Source organism: Nycticebus coucang, chromosome 10, assembly GCF_027406575.1.
Source record: "Nycticebus coucang isolate mNycCou1 chromosome 10, mNycCou1.pri, whole genome shotgun sequence".
NCBI classification, from domain to species: Eukaryota; Metazoa; Chordata; class Mammalia; order Primates; family Lorisidae; genus Nycticebus; species Nycticebus coucang.
The window spans coordinates 102,681,323-102,687,823 of record NC_069789.1 but is presented as its reverse complement, the minus strand read 5'-3'; the positions used below and the strand labels follow the sequence as shown (position 1 = coordinate 102,687,823).

General features: G+C 41.0%; 1 pseudogene; it reads left to right on the top strand.

Annotated features, from left to right (window-relative positions):
• Nucleotides 1-906: 906 nt before the first annotated feature.
• On the top strand, nt 907-6,006 carry LOC128596485 (glutamyl-tRNA(Gln) amidotransferase subunit A, mitochondrial-like; annotated as a pseudogene).
• Nucleotides 6,007-6,501: the final 495 nt, after the last annotated feature.

Sequence of the window (6,501 nt, the reverse complement as noted above, 5' to 3'; positions counted from 1 at the left end):
TTTATTTTAATTCTAGTATCATTTATTACATTTTCTTGCCTATTTTCATTGGCCTTTGATCTCCAGGTACAATGATGAACAGCATTACTGATACCTAGAGTTCTTTCTGTGTGGCGACCCCTATGGCACTGGTCTTGGTCACCGCAGGAAGGAACCAGGTGTGACACAGATCAGAAGTACAAGCTTGAGGGAGGCTGGCTAACCTTAGTGTCACGCCTGGTTCCTGCTGCGACCGAGACCAGTGCCGTAGGGGTCTCGACATCTGGTGCAGTTGGCAGGATTAGCAATTGAGCAATCTTTTGTCTGGCTAAAATTTGAGTTGGTTGGTTTACCGAAATCCTGATCTGTATTTCCGCTAAGAAGTTACTATGAATAACACTTCTGTGGACAAACACTCCATAAGATGTTAAACTACTTTAACCCAATGGTATCTGGGGGGAATAGGACCACATATTCCTGTTTTTAATTTCTTTACTCCCATGTTGGAAAGCAAAAGAACATTATCACATGCTGGTAAATCTAAAGTGGCACTACCTGGGGTGGTGTGTAAAAGGGATTGGATGGGCTTTAGTTGCTGATGAGTGGGTAGGTCTCCAGACCCATAGTCTGTAGTCTTTGCCGGCCACTGAGGGTGCTCCAGGCTATGAGAGATGTTAGTAACTGTGACTGGGAAAAGCCCTATAGTATCTTCAAAAGTGAAGTCACTGTTTTCTTGCCCCCTAATAAAGCCTTCATAATAGAAGTCACAGGTGGATCATCTACACAGGGAGGCACTGAGGGCAATGTTGAGTGATTCACGTAAACATTATAAACTATTTTTATTTATTTATTTATTTATTTATTTATTTATTTTGAGAGCGAGGTGCACGCCCACCCCGCCGAGGTTGCACTCCTGGACCAGCCTGGATGGCCCCCTACGTCCGCAACCACATCACCCCTGGGACAAGGGTCACTGCAGACCCAGCCACTCAGCAGATGCTGCCACTGACCTCAGTCCCCAGTCCTGGCTTGGGGGTGAGGAGGCAGCGGGTCCCTGAGCTCGGGGAAGGCAGGCGGGGAGGGGGTGGCACCGCACAGCGTCACCCATCCCCTCCCTGGTTCTTGCTCAGCTCTCCACCACGGCCCCCCACCACGCTTCCTGCCACTTGTAGGCAGGAGAGGGGAGGCTGCTGAAGGTAGGTGTGACAGACTAACGGACCTGACCCAAGGCGCTCTCAACGCCCAGACAAACCCTTGTGTTGAAGGATATGTTAGCATTTTTAACTGTGAGACTCTTCAACTCATCTTCCAACTGTTTATTCTGAGCTGCCATAATGGACATTGGGGTATTTTCTTGCTTATTCATGGCTGTATCACATACTTCCTCCCACAGGAAGGGCCAGAAAAACCTTCATAGCTCCTGGTTCCCAATTCTCCTCAGGTCTAATTTCCTACTGAACCTCACTATTCTCCTCACTTTCAAATTCTGCTCAAACAAACCCTTCTTCTTCAGTTTCTAATTCTCGTGACTCCCCAAACAGCAAGTTACCCATTATTTTCTCTAAGTGTCTTTGCTTATTATTTACCAAAGGCCTCACTTATTCCGAGAGGAGTTCCTTTGTTTCTAGTATGGTCAAAGGTCCCTCTTTCTCTGAGCAGAGTTTCCCTTTGGGACTTCCTGCCACTGTTTACCGAAGGCTTCACTTACTTCCAAGTGTCCTTTGTCCCCTTTGGTCCATGTCCCCAGTGTCCTGTTGTATCCTGCTGACTAGGCCAGATGTCCCGACCCTTATAGTGGTGGTCTTGGTCTTTTATATCTTTTATAATAGTAATGTTGTGAGTTTGAATCATTTATTTTCAAGCTGGAAAACAAAGTTTTGTTCCTTTCTATAACTTATCTGTCTTGTTCATAATGTATGTATGTGGATTCAGTTTATAATTTTTTTATTGTTATTGACACAATTGTACCTATTTATGAGATATATGTAATATTTTGATACATGTATACAAGATGCAATAATAAAATCATGGCATTTAAGATACCCATCACCTCAAACATTTACCATTTGTTTGTGTGGGTAGCCTTTAAAATCCTCTCTTCTAGCTATTTTGGAATATACAATAAAGTGCTATTTACTATAGTCATACTACTGTGCTACTGAACGTGAGAACTCATTCTTTCTGTTTAACTATGTCTTTGTACCCATTAATTAATCTCTCATCATCCCCTCTGCCAACCCTTCCAGCCTCTGGTAGCTACCATTCTACAGTCTACCTCCACAAGGTGAACTTTTTTAGCTCCCATGTATGAGTGAGAACATGTAATCTTTTTCTTTCTGTGCTAGGCTTATTTCACACAATGACTTTCAGTTCTATCCATATGGGTACAAATGATAGAATTTCATTCTTTCTCATGGTTAAAAATTATTTCATTATGTATATATACTACCTTTTCTTTATTAATATGTTTGTTGGTGGACACTTAGGTTGATTCCATATCTCAGCTGTTGTGAGTAGATCTCCAGTAAACAAGAGTGTGCAGGTAGGTATCCCTTTGATACACTAATTTTTTTTACCTCTTTGGATAATACCCAGTAGTGTGATTGCTGGATCATATAGTATCCTGTTTAACCTTTTGACAAACCTCCATAATGTTTTTCATAATGAATGTACTTTTTACATTCTGCATTCTCACAAAAATTTGTTGTATTTTGTCTTGCGTTCAGACCAGGGTGAGTTCATATCTCATTGTGGTTTTGATTTGAATATCTCAGATGATTAGTGATGGTGAGCATTTTTTCATATATCTGTTGGCCATTTACATGTCTTTTTTAGAGAATTGTCTTCAGATCTTTTACTTTTTAATGGAATTATTGAATTTTTTACTTTTGAGGTGGTGAAAAAATAATGTAGTTGAAGTTATATAAAAATATTTATAATTTAGAAATATATGTTGAAATATTTATGGATGAAATACGATATTTGAAATTTATTTCAATCGTGAATGGATGCATTTTTCAAAGCTGTCTTTTTAGTAAAAGGTGGTTCTTTATGTTGCTTTCTCTATTTTGCTTATACAAAATTACTAACTAAAATGTTGAAAAAGAGACATTTATTATCTATGGTTTCAAGTCACTTTGTAGGTGGCTCAGTGAACAGATGGACTATTGCAGTTTTGCAGTGCTTGTGTTCAAGTTGTCCTTATTTTGCTTAGTAGTGGCACCTAAGTACAAGAGTAGCAATGCTGGCAATTTGAATATGGCAAAGACGAGCTTCCTTTAAGTGAAAGGTAAACGTTCTTTACTTAATAAGGAAGGGGAAAAAAAGTATGCTGAGGTTGCTAAGATCTTCAATAAGTATGATTCTTCTAGCCATAAAATTGTGAAGAGGAAGCAATTCATGCTTGTGTTGCATCTCAAACTGCAAGTTATGGTCACAGCTCATGATCACTACTTAGCTAAGACGGGAAAGGCCTTAAATCTGTGGGTGGAAGACATGAACAGAAACATGGTCCAACTGACGCAGTTGAGTTTCGTACTGTCTGTGGTTTCAGACACACACTGGGGGTCTTGGAACATACTCATCATGGAAAAGGGCAAACTATGCATGTTTACATATTTGCAAAAATCATACAATGGGTATCCATGCACATACATTCTCTCACAAAAATAGTTTGGAAGTCCTTATATTTTGTGGTTGAACATTTATTTCTGAAAGTCATTCCTACAGAAGTCCTAGTAAAAGTCATGGGTAAATTGAGGTTCATCAAGTTAAGGACACTAACAGGAAAATCATAAGTTCAAAACTATTGTTTAGGAATGATAAATTGGGAAAAGGAATAAGAGGAAATATGAGAAAAATATGAAAAAGCTGGTGCAAGCAACCATGATTAAAGTAGTATCAGCACTTTGAGGGAAATAAAAATTCAATCTCAATTAGTTTAAAGGAAAGATGAAACTTATTAGGTTCATGTAACTATAGTATCCAGAGGTGATTCCAGTCCCAGGTACAGTTGATTCAGGCTTTGGCTCTGCTCCTTATCATTTGCTCATTTATCTGTTTTTTCATTTGTGAGCTTCATTCCTGGGCCAGCTTTTGCTAAGGAACAAAATTCTATAGCAATTATCAGCTTGGCACACATGATACCAGCCAGACAATGGGAGAACTCTTTCCTCAAGCAGCAAAAATCCTAGGTTCCAGTAGGAATGTGTCTAATTTTGTTAGACATATATTGTGAGCCAATTATTCTGTCTAAATAGGGACATGAAATTATGATCATTATGTTTGATCTTGGTTTTGATTTTGGCTCAATGTGCACTACTATGGAACATTTAGCAAAGTCTGAAGATACATTTGAGTCACAACTGAGCACACACTATTGGCCTCTAGTGGGTAGATCCAGGATGCTGCTGACATCGTGCACAGAGCAGCTTCCAGAGCAAGAAGCATGTGCCCCCAAATACCAGTGGTGCGGATGTTGAGAGACCATTAGAACAAGGTTATCAAATTGAATGTATATCAGATTCATCTGAAAACCTTGTTGAACCAGATTACTGGTTCCCATTCCCATATTTTCTCATTCAGCAGGTTGAGGGGTAGAAATTTGATTTTACTGCAAGGTTCCAGGCGCTGTTACTGCAGCCTGTTCGTAGTTAACCCCTGTGTCCACATTGCATAGTTCAGGGCACACAGTGCTGTAAGATGGGCCAACTGAATGTAACCTGGAGATGTAGCCAGGTGTACTAATAGAATGGGGAGAAAGCTGCGGTTTCACCCATTTTCTATACTTGACAAATTCTAAAGACTGTATTGTCCTAAAAGGTACAGGTAGGAGAATTGCTTCTAGTACCACTGGCTTCTCTAAAACTCCCATTTCCTTCTTAAGTCCAGAAATTCTGCTGCCCACCATGGACTTGTGACTATCACACCAAGCTATGGCTTAGTTTCCCATCACGGTCTCATTCCCCTGATGAATTCAATGGATGTGCCAGGAATCTTAACCTGATATGTGGGTGATGCTGCAATTGTGTTGGGTACACTGGCTGGGCCTGACCCCAAAGATTCTGCCACAATACAAGATCCTCTTTTTTTTTTTTTTTTTTTAATTTGGCCGGGGCTGGGTTTGAACCCGCCACCTCCGGCATATGGGACCGGCGCCCTACCCGCTGAGCCACAGGCGCCGCCCACAAGATCCTCTTAAACCATTCACACTCCCCAGTTTGACAGATGTGAGCAAAATATGTATGGGAATTCCAAAGGAGTATCTTGTACAGAGTTATCAAATGAGTATGATCTCTTTGATCCAAAGCTGGTGACCTCCTTGAGTCTGAGAGAACCAAAGATAATCGATGTATCCCTTCTCCACACCAGTTACTTAGTTGTCTGCTACAATATTGTGCACATCAGAAGTAGCATCAAATATGGCAAGATTTGATGGGCTAGAATATGGTCACAGATGTGACATTGATGTACCCACTGAAGCCATGTATACTGTAACCAGATGAGAAGAGTTCAGCGATGTGGTGAGAGGAAGAATTCTCAGGAAATTTTTTCTTATTAAAGGAAAACTGTGAGAATTATTTCATTAAAGCACAGAAAGTGAGATGCCTCATTGCTAATGATTTTGTGAATATTTTTAACTCTAGAGTAGATGTTTTGCTCACTCCTATCACCTTGAGTGAAGCAGTGACATACTTGGAGTTCATCCAGGAAGACAACAGAACATGAAGTGCCTATGATGATATTCTTACACAGGCTGTAAATACAGCAGGATTGCCAGCAGTGAGTATCCCCATGGCACTCTTAAAGCAGGAGTTGCCAGTGGGACTGCAATTTGTTGGGCGTGCCTTTTGTGACCAGCAGCTTCTTAAAATTTCTAAATGGTCTGAAAAACAAATACAGTTTTTTGTTACTCAGTTTCAAAAACTCATGGATCGTTGCTCATCAGTCCTTGAACATGAAAAGCTAGCTTCAATGTCTCTAGAACAAGAGAGAGAAATGTATCATGAAAATTCAAATGAGTTTTAGAGATTCTGCACTCTCAAGAGTCAAATGACCTTGCTCAATTCTTTTTTTTTTTTTTTTTACTTGCAGCTGTCATTGTTGTTTGGCGGGCCTGGGCTGGATTTGAACCTGCCAGCTCAAGTGTATGTGGCTGGTGCCTTAGCCGCTTGAGCCACAGGTGCCAAGCCCTACGTCGTGCTTTTTTAAGGAATGCCAACATCATGTTAACTCTTTTTTTTTTTTTTTTCGTAGAGACAGAGTCTCACTTTATTGCCTTTGGTAGAGTGCAGTGGCGTCACACAGCAACCTCCAATTCCTGGGCTTAGGCGATTCTCTTGCCTCAGCCTCCCAAGTAGCTGGGACTACAGGCGCACGCCACACGCCTGGCTATTTTTTTGTTGTTGTTGCAGTTTGGCCAGGGCCGGGTTTGAACCCACCACCCTCGGCATATGGGGCCAGCGCCCTATCCGCTGAGCCACAGGTGCCGCCCCAGACCTTGCTCAATTCTTATAATTAGGT